At 38.4% G+C, this 18,839-nt stretch overlaps 1 protein-coding gene across 8 annotated transcripts in view; it reads right to left on the bottom strand.

Moving 5' to 3' along the window:
* PCGF3 (polycomb group ring finger 3) overlaps window positions 1-18,503 on the bottom strand; it is a 56,003-nt gene extending 37,500 nt beyond the window's left edge. For 3 of the 8 annotated variants that reach the window (XM_072922907.1, XM_030257624.4, XM_030257627.4), the window contains exons 1-2: window positions 18,284-18,423; window positions 12,593-12,630 (exon numbers count right to left, since the gene is read on the bottom strand). The gene's annotated coding sequence lies outside the window, so the exon portion shown is untranslated. Of the gene's footprint in view, window positions 1-7,662; window positions 7,682-12,592; window positions 12,631-18,283 lie in introns of all 8 variants that reach the window. The other 5 variants (XM_041711121.2, XM_041711122.2, XM_030257626.4 and 2 more) reach the window with 3 other exon arrangements.
* Between the last annotated feature and the right edge of the window lie 336 nt (window positions 18,504-18,839).

Genomic DNA, 18,839 nt, shown 5'->3' with positions numbered 1-18,839 from the left:
GGTGCTTTCTGTTTTCTTTCAGTAAGTGTATTAACTTAAAAAGTTACAGTAAGTGCAGTTGCAGTACTTTTACTTGAGCTTGAAAGTTACAATACAAATTTCACTGTAAAATGGTATCTTATCTTAAAATCTATATTCAAAATTTATTGAAACTAATCCAAAGACTGTTGCTGTTACAAAATAAAAAGGATTAAAAAAAAAAAGGGGGCTGGCTACTGGAAAAAACATTCATCATAGAGAAAGTAACATTAATTATAAAGAACATGTATTCCTGTAGCTAGCCAAAAAATGTACAAAACAGAAGATAAATCCAATTCTTGGAGTACTTTCAGAGTGGCTAATATTTTTTTCCTATTATTTTAGTGAAGTATATTAGGATACTAGGGTTGGGAGTATTGTTGGTTTATACAGTGGTTCACTATTTTGTCTCCAAGTAGTCATCTCAAAAGCAGTCAGTATTCCTAAATTGTACTGGTCTTATGTATTAATATCATAAAGCTAGACTGTAAACCTCAATAAAGGGGATAAAAAGGTGATTATGCACTTCAAGGTTTCCTGAATGACATTTAAAATGGTAGTAAGCATACTACCAGAAAAATACAGGGATATTTAGTATTGTGAATTCCTATAATTTAAACATGTTTTTTCCACATCAACATTTCCTTCATCAGGTAGGATGAAGGCAACTGGCTAACCAGCCAAATTTCAGATGCAAGCCATTGAACTGCATTAGTATGAGACCCTAATTACTGGATCAGATTTACAAGCTTTTGACCTAGTACTGAACTTCTGTATCTTGAGAGGAAAAGTGTATAGCAAAAGATCTGCAATGAGCAGTAGTGTATCTGGAGACTCAAACTGAGGGCATATGAGGTGGCCCTACTGCAACAGCACAAAAATTTCTAAGTTTTGTTGTACCTGCAGTGCCAGCTGCTAAGGGAAATGTGATTTTTTTTCATTTTCAGCTCCAGCCTTCCGGATAATTCACTCCTTTTAACCTCTGAAACAAGTAATGCAGTGGGCAGACCAGGAGTCAGCAGCACAAAATCAGAGGGAAAGAAAAGGCACGACAAAAAGGTTTTGAAAACAACAAAACACCTTTAAAACTTCATGTCTTGTACTTGTTTTGGCTCTGCTTGTACTCAGTATCACAGAAATTAGGGATATATACTTAAATATAATGTCAGTTATTACACTATTAAGACCACTTAGAAAGAGGATGAAATTTATTACCAAGAATTTTATGCACTTCTTTTACACACCCGGATAGACTGAGTATCATCTCCAGGGGAAAAAAGGTATTAAATATAAAGAGTCATAGGGTAAATAATTATTCTTCGCAACTTTTGTGCTCACCTATTAATAGGGAGAGCATGGTTTTTAAAATTCACTTGACTGTCACACGCAAACACCTACAGTTTGTATTTCAGCCCAGTCATTACCTTTCCCTCCACAGAAACAGTTGACACAGTTGCTTTCGCTGACAGCAAGTAGTGTATCTAATGCAAGCAATATATTTAATGTATCTATGTAAAATCATGTTGTGTTAATGTAAGCCATTTCCATTTCATTCTGGTAAGATTTCGGCAGCTGCAGGATAAGCAGAGAAAACACTGCCTCAAAGCAAATGTTTCCTTTGGTAATAGAAAACCTAGGAGAATCTCAAGCATTTGTAATATAATCCAAATAGAAATGGTGATTTCATGGTCTCAAAGTTCTAAAACACTACAGTTACTCTTTGTTTTTATTTTGGTGGATTTTTTAAAAATCAAATGGACTTACTACTGTATTTGTGGTTTATTGTACAATACCTATATACGATACTTTGTATATACACAAAGTCCTTTATAGACTAGTAAGGTATAAATTTAAAACAAAATATTATTAATGAAATCTTTACTTAGAAAGGTTTTTATAAATTACATTGTCAGTAAAATTCTTTGCAAGAAAAATATTTTGTTGCATTTTACATTAGAAAACATGTTTTCTTAACTGACATCTAGCTTGTCTTGATTAGCAGAACTTTCACCACTGTACTGTTCAAAGTATCTCCTAATAGGGTCACATTAAAAGAGTATCCTTGAGACAGGTAGTGCTGTTTCAAAGCTTAGACATGCTTTGGGAATGACTCAAATCTGTGAATGGTCTTCTGCAGGACTGCTAAATTCACTTATTCACAGGAAGGTTAATGGAGAACTTGAGAATGCTCAAGCAAAGAGGATGCCCTGCATGGTGAAAACTGAAATTTGTTTGGCAGCAAAACACCACTAGCTCGGCTCCTCAGTCTGTGAAACCACTTCCTTCAAAGCTCTTAAGTTAGGTGCTTTCCAGACCCTTCTTCCAATTAAAACATGCTTTACTGTTCAGACCATGAGATGTTCATGACAAGGTCTTGACACGGTCCTAAGAACAAAGTAACAAATACAAGGACACAGAAAAATATTTGTGCAACAACAGATAAAATTTTCTGCAAGATAGCTTGAATAAAAACATCTGTCTGGCAAGATTTTATCCTACTAAACATTTTCCAACTTCTGACAAAGAAACACTGATTTAATTACATTCAAATTACTCTTTACATTCTGCTATTTCCCTTTTTAGTGCTGAGGTCATTTCCAATCAGCATCCATTTACAAGCATGGATAAAACTGGGAAGAAGTCTTGAGAGTGCCAAGGTTCCTAAAGTCTTAAAATATTATAAAAGCAAAGCATTATTGAAGAAGTGAACTTATTTTCTGTAATGAACACCACTGTGACCTTCTCTAAATAACATATGGCTCTTTATCAGAAATCAAATCACTGCTAGAGGCAGGAGGCTTTTGAAGAAAAGACTGCTCTTGAGCCCAGATCAAGTCTTGACACAATGTTATGGAGACATTTGTCATACACTGGAAGAATATATTCCAGCATACTACATGTTGAGAATTTAGAGATGTAAACTACAAGTTATTAAAGAAGCACTTTGTTTCACACAGACCAGATCCTTAGCTTCCAGTAAACTGAGATCAAAACCAGCTCTAAATCTCATGAAGAAAAAAAATAAAATTTCAGTGAGCTTTTACTACCTGATTTCACATCACTGTTTGAATGTTTAATATCCATGCACTTCAGGGAAGTAATTTAAGGTCTCAACCACAGCTGAAACAGGCTGTAACGTTCATTATGAAGACCTCTGCAGAACAGGTGGACAACTCAAAATAACAAATTACTTTCAGCTGTCATTTGAATCCAATGGTATATGTTTGAACTGATTGCTCTGACACTGTCCAGACAAGAAAACCAGGGCTTGAAAGGTTTACTATGAAGAAGCAAGAAGCCTTATGGATCTGTGCCATCAACTCCCCAAAATCTTTAAGCTTTGGTGATCTTTGCCTTCTTCATTCCACTTACACATGTATGTTTTAACTTATGTTGTTGAAAAATCCTAATCATACAATAAAAATATCTAGTTATGTAAGAAATTAAAAGCCATTCTATAACCCCAGAAATCAACCACTTATTAACAAAGACAATATCTTTCATCACAGATCTGTATCAGAAATAAAAATTTTCATTATCAATTAGTTTCTGAAATAGAGAGGAAGAATCTTCATACAATTGTAATAAGACAATTTCTCTTGTTATCTATTAAAAGCCCCATAAAATTCAGGTTTTGCATCACCTGATTCCACTTTTGGATCCAGTTACACTTGCAGACAAGCAAAAGAGTAGCTGTTGAAACAGAAATCTGTAGTGACAGGCCAGAAGCTACCAGCTGGTAAGAAGCAGGAGGGTACTGCAATTCAGCTGAAGACACATTTTACCAACAATCACTTTTTCACATTCCCATCTATATTAAGCCCAGATAGCATCACTTGATGGTTAATTAAGCCAATGATTTGAAAGGGCCTAAGAAACTACATATCCTTTGGTTAAAAAAATTAAGTGACTAAAGCTTTCAGCTTCACTGATCTGTCCAATATTAGCCTCTGTGCTGCTGCAATAGGTGATGAAAAAAGTTGCTAGAATTGCTCCACAACCTGCAAGTGGTTTGCAGGTATTCTGGAGTCTTTCTGGATTCAAATGTACAGACAGTAAATTACATAATATTAGGTATCCATGTACCATATAATTCAAATTATAAAGGAGCCTTGCAAAATTGTTCATTAGTTCCTGAAAGCCTGGGAGGACTCTAAGATGCACTCTGTTCGTATGATTCTCCCATTATTCTGACATTCAGCTCTTTCAGATATAAATTGCAGCCATGATACAACAAACTCTGTCTCCTTTGAACTCTTGCTGAAGCAGCTTTCTTACCCCAGACACAATCCTCCCATCTGGCAATGAGAAACAAACAAATAGTTTACATTATTTATTTCATATTAAATGCTACAGCAGGAGTTTAACCAATAGAGCACAAAAGCTATTTTTCTTTCCATGTATAGCTGTTCAGTCCTCCATTTTCTTCAGCATTTAATTCCCTTAATTCTTAACTTGAAGTTTTAAAACTTTGATTTTGAAGACATTTTCCATCTTTTTTCATCTCTCAAAACAAATGTACTGTTAAAGTGACATCCTGCTTGGTATATTAGGTGGGGGAAGAAAGAGGAACAAGGGAAACATTTGGTGTGATGGCATTTGTCTTCCCAAGTGACAGTTAAAAGTGATGGGGCCCTGTTCCTGGAGATGGCTGAACAACTGCCCATGAGTAGCAGTGAATTTATTTTCTTGTTTCCTCTGCTTCTGCACACAGCTTTCCCTCTTAAACTGTCATTATCTAAACCCATGGGTTTTTTAGCAGTACACCCTTCCAATTCTCTTCCCCCTCCTTCTACAGGGGAGTGGGTGAGCAGCTGCATGGGGCTTGGTTAAACTGTGGCAGTCCTTTTTTGCACCAGATATGAGGCACAAAGGGTTCAAGATAATGACAGATTCCATTGGGACATACTAGACTGAATATATAGCTGTTAGTACTTTTCAGCTGGTAAACAGCAGCCTCCTGTGCTTGCCATTGGCCTTGCTTTCCTGACATGTATTAAGAGCCTAGTGCTTGCTAGTGCTTTCTTTTTGCTTTCACTGCTTTCGGTACTGCTGTGCTGCTTCTCACCTTCCTAAATCATGTCTGAGAATGCTTTGGTAACACCACATCGATGTGTCTGGGCTGGCAATGGCCAGGGTAGTGCTGCTGTGCTGACAGGTTGAACTTTGGTCTGAAGATGAGCCGAAGAGACTGTGATGTGTCCCTCCATGGGGTGGAAGAGTGATCCACCTGCAGGCCATGTAGAATCCCCTGCTGGAGCAGGCACATGACTTAGCAAGGCTGTGACCCTGTAAAAAGCCCATGGTGGAGCAGGTTTGCTGGTAGGACCTGTGTCTCCACAGGGGACCCTCACTGGATCAGTTTATGAGCAACAGCAGCCCATGGCAAGGACCCACGTTGGACAAGTTCAGGAACAGCTGTTTCCCATTAGTGGGGCCCCACACTGCAGTAGGGGAAGCACAGAGTCCCTTGCACCCTGTGCTGAAGACCATGGTGAAGCAGGCTGCATCCCTGCAGCCCCAGGAGGACTGCAGTGTGGACTCCACTAACAGTGGACTCTACCAGGAACCCCCTTGCAGCCAGGCTGGGGACAAGAAGAGAATTTCACTTTAATATTACACCCTGTAAACCCAAAAGGATCAGGTGTGAAGATTATAATAGATATATCATTAAATTGTTACAATCCATTAACTGAGTTGTATGTTGCAGGAATAAATATAACAGGAACTACTCAAACTAAAGGAGGAGAAACCTTACAAGAAGTCCAAGAACAGCAGTGACACAATCTGAGCAGCTTTGGTGCCCAGTAACTGGACTAAATTAATTCCATGCAACACATCTCCTCTCCTGTCCTGAGTGGCTACCATAACACATGGAGCCCAAAGTCATGGACTGAATGGAATCAAAGGATATATTATGGACATTTTGCAGGGATGGTCCACACACTACAGGAATGACATCTAGGTATTTTATCAGAGAGGGAAGGGGAATGGTGGTTAATGAGCTTGGATGGAATAGTGTGGGACCTGAGCATGATGTAAATGGTATGGAATAAGGGGTGGAATCTGCTGGTTTTGAATAAGGCACAGCTAATTCTCCTCAGGGTGGCTAGTATGGGGCCATGTCTTGGATGTGTGATGAACAGTGTTGATAATACAGGGATACTGCTGAAGTGTTGATAATACAGGGATCTACTTGGCTGCTGGCTGGAGTTAAACCACAAGAGGTTTTTATGTGTTATTTACAAAGACTGGAAGATTTCTCCTTGTTAAATATATGCTAGAATCAGCTATTAAAAGCTTCCCTTTTTTTAATAAGGAGACCTACAAATAATTTAAATGATACATTAATCCATTAACAGTTGGTATAAAGTCACACTTGTCAGTCACTGCAAGCAAAATAATATACCAGGAAAAAATAATCACTTATTAGTGAGAGTGCATGTGTCACAAAGCAGCATCTACTCCTATTCTAGCAGACCCCTCTTCAGTGTCAACCCCACAGGCCTTGTACTGCACATATGTTTCTCATAGTTAAGTCTTTTTCATTCAGGTACCACTCATGACATGTGATGAACTTCCCTTGAAAGACAGCAGATAGCCAGCAGTGAAGGTCCAAAAGCCATTTCCATCAGCCTGCAACTGAGCAGCAGAACTGTCCGAAAAATGTAAGACACTATTCCTCAGCTGCACGAAAACCCCTTAGGCCCATCTGTCCTCTGCAGAATCAAGGGCAACGAATAAGCACTTGTCAGCCCTACAAAGGCAGGAAAAATACAGCAACCTGGACAAATCAAACCTAGCAGAACTCTCCTTGTCTCCCTTTGTACCAATGCAAACTGCTCTCAAATAACTGCCTTCAATATAAACAGCCCAAAAGGAAGGCTGCCAATAGAGTGACAAAAACATGTAGGCTTGTAGTAGAAGAAGGAATAGCTGAGAGGAATTAGGAAAGAAATGGACACATTAACGGGTAATAAAAATGAAAGTAAAAAACAGGTGTTTGAACAAGAGAGGACTAAGACAGGGAATAAAAAACCCTAGACTCATCCAATAAGCACAAAAACACATCCTTCCAATACAGTGAAACTCTAGCTTTTAAGATCTGAGCTTATTTTGACACAATGAACATAACACTTTTACATACCACTATATTAAATCAAAACAGGATGATAATGAGCAGCCCTAAACTACTAACCCTAAAAAGGGTTTTTTTAACCTTTATTATTTTTTAGCAATTAGGTGCTGTATCCATTAGAACCAGAAGACAGCACAGAGATCTCAAAGGAACTTCTACCAAAACACAGAAGACATTCATAACTAGATTTTATCGGCCATACATTTCATGTATTCTGAATTTATCTTACTACATTTGTATTTAGGATTGGTCCCATTATGTGAAGGAAAGATTCCACTCATGTTTGTGGTAGGTTTAATGAAATAATTGCAGAGACGTGAGCCTGACATCTCTGAAATTTCTTTACATTGCCATATGTGCTCATGTAAAACAACTACTACACTTCCAAGTCTGAATGATTTCAACAATGAGGATTACTCCACTTTCCAGTTCAAAATATTCCCATCAGGATAACAGCATTTGAAAACTTACACTTGTAGAAAGAATGATACTTTTAAAGCACTCACATTCTATTTATTTTCATTTCTTTGTCATCATTAGATCCAGTGTTTTGCACGCATGTAGGAATGAAAGGAAGAAGTTAAACGTCCAGCAATATAAAAACATGCATTATCTTCCATAATAAAATGATACTTCACAGAAAAAATATCTGCAGTTACCAAAACTTTTTCTGTTTTGCTGGGTATTGGTTTGAGGTTTTTTCATTTGTTTTGTTTCAGATTGTTGGTCAGTTTGTGGGTTTTGGGTTTGTTTTTATACTTCACTGTAAAAGTTGCAGAAAGAAAAGTTTTCCAAAGTTTTACCGTTACAATTTTTTTTCATTGTATAACCTAATAATGTGTCACAGTTCAAGAAAATCTGTTAGTAAATAGAGAATATCAATCATTTCAAACGTTGCATCAAAGTCATTATTAACAGTTAAATTAAACTTAAACTCTGACCAAAAAGCAGAGTGACACCATTACACAACCACTATTTTTTCTGTCAGTGTCAATGAAGAACAGTGCCCACAGTGGACAACAACAGCATGAGATGCTTCAGCACTTACATCTGAATTCTTTGCTGTGATCTAATCATTGCCATGATGTGACATTTGCTGGCTTAAAATGAAGAAAATTTGCTTGGCAGTATGCAGGAGCTGAAAGGTCTAAATCACAAAGGCAACACAATCTCACCAGAGTCTAGTTTCACTTGTGTAAGAGCCTAGAGAAACTCAGTTCTTCAATTTTAGAAACTACTGATTGGAACTGTCCACTCCCCTTGCTAGAGTTGACCACCTGGAAGCAAAACCTTCTTACAGATGCTTATTTTAACAGATACTACCATAAATTAATTATGAAGGCAACTTTATGGCAGTATAGGCTTCATATAGCAGAAGAGCAAGGAGAAACTTCAGGAAAAAAGGCAGGTGTAAGAAGAGGTACCTCATTCAACCTGCCTGACAGACAGAATTCTCAAGTGCTGTTTTAACAGCATACATTAAGATTTGCCAGAATTCGAGTTTGTATGTCCTTCCCCTAGTTCATTAAGAGTTGTAGTTTAATCAGGAAGGAGTAGCCAAGGAAACAGTTGCTAAATTGCCAAATACCAGCTGCTTAACTGAATCCCAGAGAAAGTAAGTGGTTACTAGTTTCTCCTACAAGCACCTCAGCACCTGCTGCAACATTAACAAAAGATTCACATACTGCAGCTAGTAGAAGTTTCCCTTTCCAGTCTTTCCTATAGTCATTCTGCCAAACAGAAGCCTGCCTCTCTGGAGTCAGAAATACAGAAAACACATACTTGAACAGTGCAAAAGTTAAGTTGCTTTTCCTTATCCAGTCCTGGTAATGGTACTCTACAGTTTCTGGAATAGCTTAGTTTTAATCCAAAAAAGAGTTGAAGACATGTTCTGCATGTTGTGCATCTTTGCACAAAACTCCTGAGAATCCCTTAAAACAAGACACTGATGTCAACTTTTATAGGTAATGGGAAATTGTTAGTGAAAATAAAGAAGCTGGAACAGAAACAGAATAACCAGATACCTCTTGCCAATTTCAAGTAAAAAAGACAGCATCAACAGGTAAAATGAAGTAAAAACACCTATGTGGAAAACTAGTATGAAAGCAGATAAATAATGACTACAATATGGCTTTTATGCTGTGAGGAGTCATGACAGCATTTCAGATAGACATAATAATTTTCTGATGTACTGATAAATTTTCTAATCTGCAGTTTAAGGTAAGAAAGCAGCAAAATAGAAAGAAAGCACTGGCAAGTCATTGATGAGATACAGCTTTTATAATTATCTTTTGCTCAGTCTGTATGAAAAGGTATCCATTATTAGAAACATCACTGAACTTACAGACTTTATAATTAACATTCAAATAGATAGCCATTACCACCCAAAACTGTTCAGCTGCACATTGATACAAACTGTTCAATAACTGTAGAAATAAACTATTCTCTGAAAAGACTCAGCTTAAATCCAGCCTGACAGCCCATGCAAGGAATAAGTAAATAAATAAACACTATTTCTGCTACTTATCTTAATAATTGTATTCCAGACACACTTTTAAACTACCTTCAGGATTTTTTTTTAAAGCCAAATCATTTTCATACACCCCTATTGCTTCCTAAACAAATTTCAAATGGATGGATGTATGACTTGCAGTAAAAAAATGAAAATCTTTCACTGCAAGTTATTAACTACTGCAGTCTGCTAGTAGTATCTGTAGGCTTAAATTTAGTCCTTCTCTGCAATTCATGAAGACCTGCTTTTGGTGACTGAACTATGCCGTAAGAGACAACCAAAATAACTTACCAACTTTATCAAAAATGCAATAATTTTTTAATAGATGACACCCACACTGACATTTGCTTCCCTTCATTCTTCAGAACACAACATTCATCACAACAAGCATGCACCAGTAAAAGTTTTGGCTGACACGGTCAGAAAGGACCATGTCTCCCAGCGATTTCCACAAAGCAAATCCTGGGCATCTGGAAGACTTTCTGTTCTCAGGATTTACCATGTATAGGTCTCTTCATACTAGAAAGAAGTAATTTCAGAGGAAAAAGAAAAAAATTCATTCCCTTGGTTTTAGATTAAAGTTGGGAGAAGAGAGCTGAATTTGGGTTTTTTTTCATTTGAATGCTAAAACTGTCAAACTCTGCAGATGGTGATAATGGATGAGTAAGTCGAAAAGAAGGTTACTTATGGGAAGCCTTAAATGGCTAAGGAATCTGGGGGAGAAGCAAAAGCAGCTCATTTTTCCCTTGTCTTCACTCTTACAGTGAACATATCTTACGGTAACATCAGGCTTAATGGAAACTACAGAAGAGGACTCCAGAAACTTTTCTCATGCACTTACACCTTACATTTCCCATACCAAAGATTAAAAAAAAAAAAAAAAAAAAAAAAAAAAAAAGCCTATGACACTTTCCAAACTCCTCCAGAAATTCAATTCATTGGCAACTAATGCTTGTGACTGGAGAACAAATGCTCTGACAGAGCACTGGCTTTGGAAGTGTACATCAAGTTCCACTATGAAGGTAATTTGACCCATTTGGTGGAGTGATGGAGAGAGGAACTGAAGAATGGGGGCAGGATGTACTTTCTCTTCCCTAAGGGAACCAATAAAAGAAGACCACAATCAATTTACATATTTGATCAAGAATAGCTTATATAAAGAATTAGTCCTACAATTATTTTCAATTCATAGCATTGATAAATTCAGTAAATTAGAAAAAAGGCCAGGGTAAAATACATCTTTGTCCAATAAAAAAAGAAAAACCAAAACCACCAAAACCAATGGGAAACAAAATGAAGTATTATCCTCCCTGTATCTGCAAAACCTTGTCTAAATTTCAGCCATTTTTAGTCAGAAAATCATAATCACACAAGCCAAGAGCTATTATTGTCTGGACAAAATAACCTTACATAATTTGAATAACTGCTACAGATTAGAGAAAACAGATCTAGATAAACAATTTCCAGTGACAGTATCTTAAGATTATCCTTAAAATGTTACATTAAAAATTACTGCAACTAATACAGTACTTTTTACACCTGTGAATTTCTAAGACAGTAATACCACATAGATCAGTGTACAGACTGCTTCTGGTGACTTTTATCAAAACTTGAAAGAATCTCACAAGCAAGAAAGTGAAAAGAAGAAAACTGCTCCACCTGGAGTCCTCTTTACCTGGTGTGGTGCCACTTACAATAAATCTCATACAAGTCTAGGCTACTTTTCCTGTGGCCAATGGCAAAAAAAAATGGCAAATGAAGTATTTTACCAATATAAACACAAGCCTTCTGAAATTGTTGCAGAATAACCTGATCTTGGGAGGGATTTCTACCTCATTCTAGTCAATCAAGAAAGAAAAGTACAAGACTGCAAACAGAAAATTTATAAACTGACATGCAAATTAATTACTTACTCTGGTGCTACCAAGTCTAACAGTACTATTAACAAGAATACATATTATTAAAAAGCATTTCAATTAAACTTCTCCTATTCAACATTAGTTAGATTGAAACATTTGGTAAAATATATTATTACTACAGTAATTTCAGTCATAGAAAAGGCCTATGTAACTTTTTCAATGGAAAATAGAAAAATACTGGCCATCTGCAATTTATCTGAGAACAAGCATAAATCAGAGAACTTTATTTTACCAATTTTTGAACTAAATATCTGCGAAGTAATCATCATCTTATGGCAACCCAATAAAAAACATATGATCTTAAAGCACAAATTGATTTAAGATGGAAGTCTGCTTTGCAATTAGTTTAAGGCAAGTGCTACAGGAAAAAATAGTTTAATTAATTATTTCATTCAACAAATTAAATAAATCCATGCAAATGTTATTAAAAAAGGTAAATGTTTTTCTGTAAAACCACGGATTTCACACAAGAGTGTAATTTTTTACTACACTTTCCACACCACAGAACTTTTCCACAGGTGTAGTCTTTTGCACATGGCAAGAACAACTTGCACATGCAAAAAAGAAATTTTAAGTGAGCATTTAACAAGTTATGCTTGCTTTTTTCCTAAAAAAGGTTCAGTAAAACTTAAAAAGCAGACAGTAAATAAGCAACTAGTACAATGCTAAAGCAAGAAAGATTAATAATTTGCTGCAGGACTGCAGCTGGCGGGCTTTCCAAAGTACAGAGAGAAGTAATCAGGCAAACACGGTACACTGGTGTGGGGTCCAGACCTCAGAGGAAAGGAATAACTCAAAGATGGAAAGAAAACCATTTCAAGCATTAAGCAGACACGTTTGGATACAGTGCATTATGAAATTCTATTAGAAGTATCTTTAACAGATACAGATTTAACAGAAGTTATGTTCTAAAATGTAAATACTTGGATGTAGGAACAGGGGCATATATACTTTTAGCAGCATGCATGATTAGGTACTTACACAGCACATAAAAAATTCCCTTACCTCTTCCTATTTTGAATCCTGAAATCAATATCTGAGTCCTTGTGTCCAGAACATAAATTATATATAAGGGAAAAAAAAAGGTAAATTAAAGAAAATCCAGTTATTATCACAACAAAAAAGTATGAAATACAAAAATGTGAAATGCAGGAGTTAGGATCCCAGACCATCTTGATGTTAGTGCCAAGACAGGGCTTAAGCTTCTAAATGTCTCCATGTTCCAATGATTTTTGGGAAAAGTCACTCTGAAGGAACAAAATACGGCACTAGATTGAAAAAAAAAAAAATCCAAAAAATTCTCTTTCTCAAATCTGTTCTACTGATTGCCTAGTACAACAAATAATTTTTTATTGTGAAAACATTTTGTCCAGTTAGTTAAAATAAATTTAGCAATGTTCTTTAACAAAGTAAGCAACTGACCCATGGCTTTTATTATGCCAATCTGTGTACTCAATAGTTCAAATACAACAATAAGTGTCACATACAATTATTCATAAATAAAGAATTTATAATTTAGCCAGCTGTACTGCATCTTTCATCTTCTTATTTCACGTGACAAACCAGAAAAAATTGTCCAGCACAACACATTACCTGAAAATTCATCAGACACTGCACTGACACATCCACATGAAAAATTACATTCCTGATTACAAACACTGTATTGTTTGCATGCATATTGTAAAAGAATAACAAAAATGACCTGTAGTGGTATAATATCAAAATTTGCACCAAAATAGCATTATATATAATAATTGTGATTTACTGGATAGTAATCAACTAGAGTAGTTATTGTATGAAGTCTGGTTATCTAGAGAGAAAAAAAGAGTTCTTAAGTGAAAATCTTGACAAAACAGCCATTTGCAAGTTAGCAAAAAACATCAAACTCATTCCATTAACCTAAAAAATTAACTTTTCCTCTCCTAATTACATAGGTACTGCACAGCATTTTCTCATTGACACCAAATATACACTGAATTCTTTCTGTCTTAAATCAAAATGAACATAACACTATTTATAAAGCAACAGTTTCCAGCAATAAGGACAGTCTCAGTATCAAACCAGAAGAATCTTTACTGCTGCCAGAGTACAAACCTTTTTAATGTAGACAAAGTTATAAGTTACTGTCAGTTAAAAATTCAGAATACAAAATAATCATCTCTTAAGATCAGAAATGTCTGCAGGGAGAGTAAGTCTTCTCCATGACACTTTGCAGAGATGAAAAACAGTGTCAGAGCTAGTTTAAGTAAGTTCTTGTACTGGCAACAAAACTACAAAAAAGACTGATTATCACTCTTGCATATTCCTTTCTTACAATCCCTGCACTATCATAATGCTACCACCTATACCTTGATTTACTCCAGTTCTCACCCCCACCCCCTCAACAATTTCCCCCACTGGCTCCATCAACTTATAATTGTGATTTGAAAGAGGCAGTCATAACTGTGAGAACAGTCATTTTCTGGCACAAAGAACAAGTAACTTGAGCTCACCAGAGTTCGTCATTCCCCCTACCTTTAATGATCTGTACCACCCCCTACTTTTGAAAAATATGTGTTGTATTTGTCAAACGAATAAAGAAACCCTTGAGTTCCTACATATAGTTTGAAGTTCCAAGTCCAAAGTATTGTTTCTGATTAAAGAGAAAAAAGAAAAGGCAGAGCGGGGAAAGAAAATAATGGCATTGAAGAACTTCACTGCTCGTTTATTTGCTCCTACAATGCTGGCTCTTCGGTATGATTGCAAAACTTCAGGTCTCTACAAACTTCAATCAAACTTTCAGTAGCACATAAGGTTTTCAGTCCAATTAGTTCCCACCACATTGATTATTTCAATTTAATATTCTGTTGATTTAAGTATAGACGCACTTATTCAGTAAAATTAACTTGAGAAAAGCTAATTTTCAGTCAGACAATGAGGCAGCATCACTTGCAGTGACTGAGGTGAGTGTGGGGGTGAGCACTAGATCAAGCTGTAGAGGGAGATTCCCAAGCTCAGGGACTCCTGAGCAAGAGCTCAGAGCTGCATCCAGACCTGGAAGCTTTGGAGAGCCAGCAAAGCTGGCAGATGGAGAGCAGCCCTAGGGAGAAGGACTTGGGGGTGCTGCTGGTGGCCAGTAGGGTGAGGGAGGGGATTCTGCCCCTCTGCTCTGCTCTGGTGAGATCCCAGATGGGTCTAACCCTAACCCTGCATCCAGCTCTGGCGTCCCAGCACAGGAAGGACATGGACCTGTTGGAGCAACTCCAGAGGAGGCCATCAAGATGATCAGAGGGCTAGAGCAGCTCCTACAAGGAAAGGCTGAGCAAACTGGGGTTGTTCAACCTGGAAAAGAGAAAGCTTTAGGGTGACCTAACAGCAGCCTTCCAGTACTTGAAGGGAGCCTACAAGAAAAGAGAAGGATTTTTTACAAGAGCATGTACTGACAGGACAAGGTGTAATAGCTTCAAAGTGAAAGCAGGAGGTTTAGTTTAGATACTGCAAGGAAATTCTTTGCTGTAAAGGTGGTGAGGCACTGAAACAGGCTACCCAGAGAAGCTCCATCACTAGAGGTGTTCAAGGCCAATTCGGATGCTGCCCTGAGAACTGGGAGGAGAACTAGTGGGAGGTGTCCCTCTCCACAGCAGGGAAGCTGGAACAAAATTATGTTTAACGTCCTTTCCAACCCAAACGTCCTATGATTCTATGAATTTTGATAAAAGCAGCAAGTTTTGTCTAGGCTCTCCAGAGCAATTATAGAACAAACCACTATTTATAGTGTTTCTTCAGTTAGCAATGAAAATGTGTTACATATCACAATAGGTAAGATTGCTTTTAACTAAGAATAACCCACTTCTTTTTTCTCTTCTACTGCATGTAAGATTTTCACATACTAGCTAAACTTGCAATACTAGTCTAATACAGAAAGCTTGTATTTTTAAATGGGTGGTGTAAGTAATGCAAAACTACTTCAAGGCAGAGCTTCTAAGTAAGTTTTGTGAAAGCTAGAAGACATGGGCACCTTCTGCCTGGCTTCTAACCTACTGCAGTCAAACTGCCCTGAGTTCCTCCACATTTTCTTTAAATATAACAGCAAACCTAACTCTGCAAATCAGAGAAGTTTAATCACTAAACATCTTTAGTAGCACTGACAAAAAGAGACCAGTTGAGATTAATAAACTCTCAGGAATGCTGACAGTCTTAAATCAACTGCATCTCCAAATGTTACTATCAAAACAAACTTCCACTTAGTATCTACTGACTTATTACATACATATATCAAATGACAGTATCTCCAAAGCAAGACGCAGAGAAAATATTTATTTTATAAAATACAAGATGTCATTACACTTTCTTGTAATCCAGTATTGTAATTTAAAACAGTAGTTGTAGAGTGAAAGGCTATCAACATGCACGCTTTTTAAAACATCATGTCCACATCCACTTTGTAGCTTAGAGCTTAGCAGCTCCGCTTAAAGAGTTTCAAAGGAAATGCTTCAACTTTTCTCACAGTGTTACCCAAGGAGTTCAGGAATTTAATCCAGAATTATTTCAGTCCTGGGAGTTCATTACATGATAAAAGCTAAAAAGGCCAAGCTACCTAGATTAAATGGCCATATGGGAAAAGAGAAACAAAAGCTATTAAAGTAAGTGTAGAATGGTTCTTGATGAGAAAACTCACCTGTATCTCAAATATAAAGCTTTGAGATGACCTCCTCTAAATCATGTAAGTAGACAGGACAGAAGATACCATAGCAATTAATTTCTGCCATTCTTGGCATTACTATTAGGCTAGGATAATTACGAACTCTAAGTCGACTTTATTAAAACATTTTCAAGTGTTTAGTCTTGATTTTCTATGGTGACAGCAGAGTAACAAGACCAAAGCAGCCACATCAGCCCACAGAAAGAAATCCAACAGATTTTCCTCAAAAACTGGTTTATGAAATGTTTTATTTCCAAACTTTCTGTCACTGTGCACCTATGCATCTCTAGAAAGTCGCCTGACCCTCTCCTAATGCATCCTATGTGTTTCCACCAAGTATCTTGGGTTCCGCACAGCCTCTGTATTCCCTTAAACACATTATAAACTGTCTACAAAGAATGGCTTCAAAAGAAACATTAACATTACTGAAAGGATACAAAGTTTGGGTTTCTATCCACCTTGTTACCAAAGACTTTTAGGAATTTCAGAGCACCTTTATAAGACACATGATGAGTATCACAGTTGACATTCTAATCTGATCTGCCAATAAAAGAATGAACACAAAAGTTCACAAGTATCCTACCCCAAAATAACTAGTAATAATTTTTTAGCAGCACACTAGCTAGTATTAAAACAACTCTTAACAACATAGCTACCATATGCTTAATTGTCATGCTGTATAAACAAAACCAATCTATAATGGAGGACACACACACGGGATGCTCCTTAAACATGAAAGCTTATGTCAACTTTCTTTTTTTTTTTTTTTTTTTTTTTAATTCAAAGCTTTTCATCCACATACTTAATTCTTCTGTGATACTGTGGAAGAAAATAACACAGTATTATTTTGAAAAAACACCAAAGAAAATATTTTCAGAACATTCCAGAGGATGTAGGGGTAATAAACCAGAATTTCTTGAACTGGTTTCTCAGAGGCATGCATTTCATACAGAAAGCAGGAAGAGCCTAAACTGATCTGACAAAAAGCCGGCATAGTTTAGTAACCATTAAAAAAAAAAAAAAAAAAAAAACCACCAAAAAAAAAACCAAAAAAAAAAAAAAACAGAGAAATTGCAAATATGTGAAGTAGCAAAAGAACATCCAAGCACTTGATTAGCCTCAATAATCAAGCCTCCTTTGAACCTTATTAACTTTGGGACACACAGAACTTTCCACACAGGACACTGAAGTAACACCCAACACTTTCAGGCTAGAAGTGACCAACTTAAAAGGCCAAATATGACACCACAAGTTACTAGAACTCAGTGGTTTAGAAAAGTTTCCAAATTTCTTAATACCGAATACATTTACATGTATATACATGGATGTGAGGATATATATGTATATTTTTCTCCAGACTGTAAAACAGACTAAAGACTTCAAACTGTAAAACAATTCCAGCCCCTGTGAGTACCAATCAATTTCCCATTTTTCACAACTTCATACCTCAGATACACAGCCACATACCTGCAAGGCTGAATCCGCACACCCCAAGGGACATGTCCCCTCTATCTCCACCTTACTGGAAACGCCATCTTTCACCCCTCCACTCAAAGAGACCCTTTTCTCCTCCAGCCGTGGGATCCTGCCCCCTGCCCAGGCCCCTCCACACAACCGGCAGCTCCTCCCGAGGGCAGAACGGGTGGGGCAGGGGGGGTGTGAGGGTTTCCTTCCCCCCAGAGCCACCTTCCCCGCGGTGGGCAGCACAGGGACAGACTCTCCCCTTGCCCACGGAGACTCCCTGACAGTTTCGCCAGAGAAACCCTCAAAACCCCCACCCACCCCTCCTGCGACCACCCCACGCCCGCCCCGAAACTTCCAGCGCGGCCCCCCCCAGCTCCGAGAAGACCCGCACGGCCCTCACGGCCCCGCTCACCCCGCAGCCCACACCGCGAACACCCCGCGGGGATGGGGGAGCGGCGGGCCCGCCCCATGCCCGAGCCCCTCCGGCTGCCCTCCGGCCCCTCGGCGGGGCAAAGCCGCGACCCCCACGCCGCCCTCAGCCCCTCACTGACCTGACAGGGGGGGCGCGGCCGCCGCTCGGGGCTACAGCGGGGGCTGCCCCCGCCGCCGCCGACCCTCCGCTGCCCGGCCCGTCCTTCTCCGAGCGCCACCGCAGGGCAGAGAGCAGAGGAGGCGGAAAGGCGAGGCGGAGGGGGGAAACGCCGCGCCGTTCTTCCCCTTCCCGAGAAAATTTTAAAAAGGGAGGAAGGGAGGAAAAAAAAAAAAAAAAAAAAAAAGGAAAAAAAAAAAAAAAGGGGGATTTAAAGGGCTCGGCCCGGAGTTTAAAACAAAGAGGCGGAAATAGCCGAGTGCAGCCCGAGCGGAGCCGAGCGGAGGAGCCGCACTCGCCGCGCATGCGCGCGGGGCGCTCACCCGGGCACGGCGCCGGCCGCCCCCTCCTTCCCTCCCCCGGGCAGCGGGGCCGGCGAAAGGGGGTCTGGAAATGTTTTATTGCCGAGCTTTCTGTCACTGTGCACCTATGCATCTCTAGAAAGCCGCCCGACAGAGCTGGGCCCGCCCGAGCCACGTTCCGCTCACAGAGCCGCCGAGTACGCTGAGGTGGAAGGG

The sequence above is a fragment of the Taeniopygia guttata genome, chromosome Z (assembly GCF_048771995.1).
Source record: "Taeniopygia guttata chromosome Z, bTaeGut7.mat, whole genome shotgun sequence".
In the NCBI taxonomy this organism is placed as follows: domain Eukaryota; kingdom Metazoa; phylum Chordata; class Aves; order Passeriformes; family Estrildidae; genus Taeniopygia; species Taeniopygia guttata.
The sequence above is the reverse complement of the archived record's forward strand: the minus strand, read 5'-3'. Positions and strand labels throughout refer to the sequence as shown.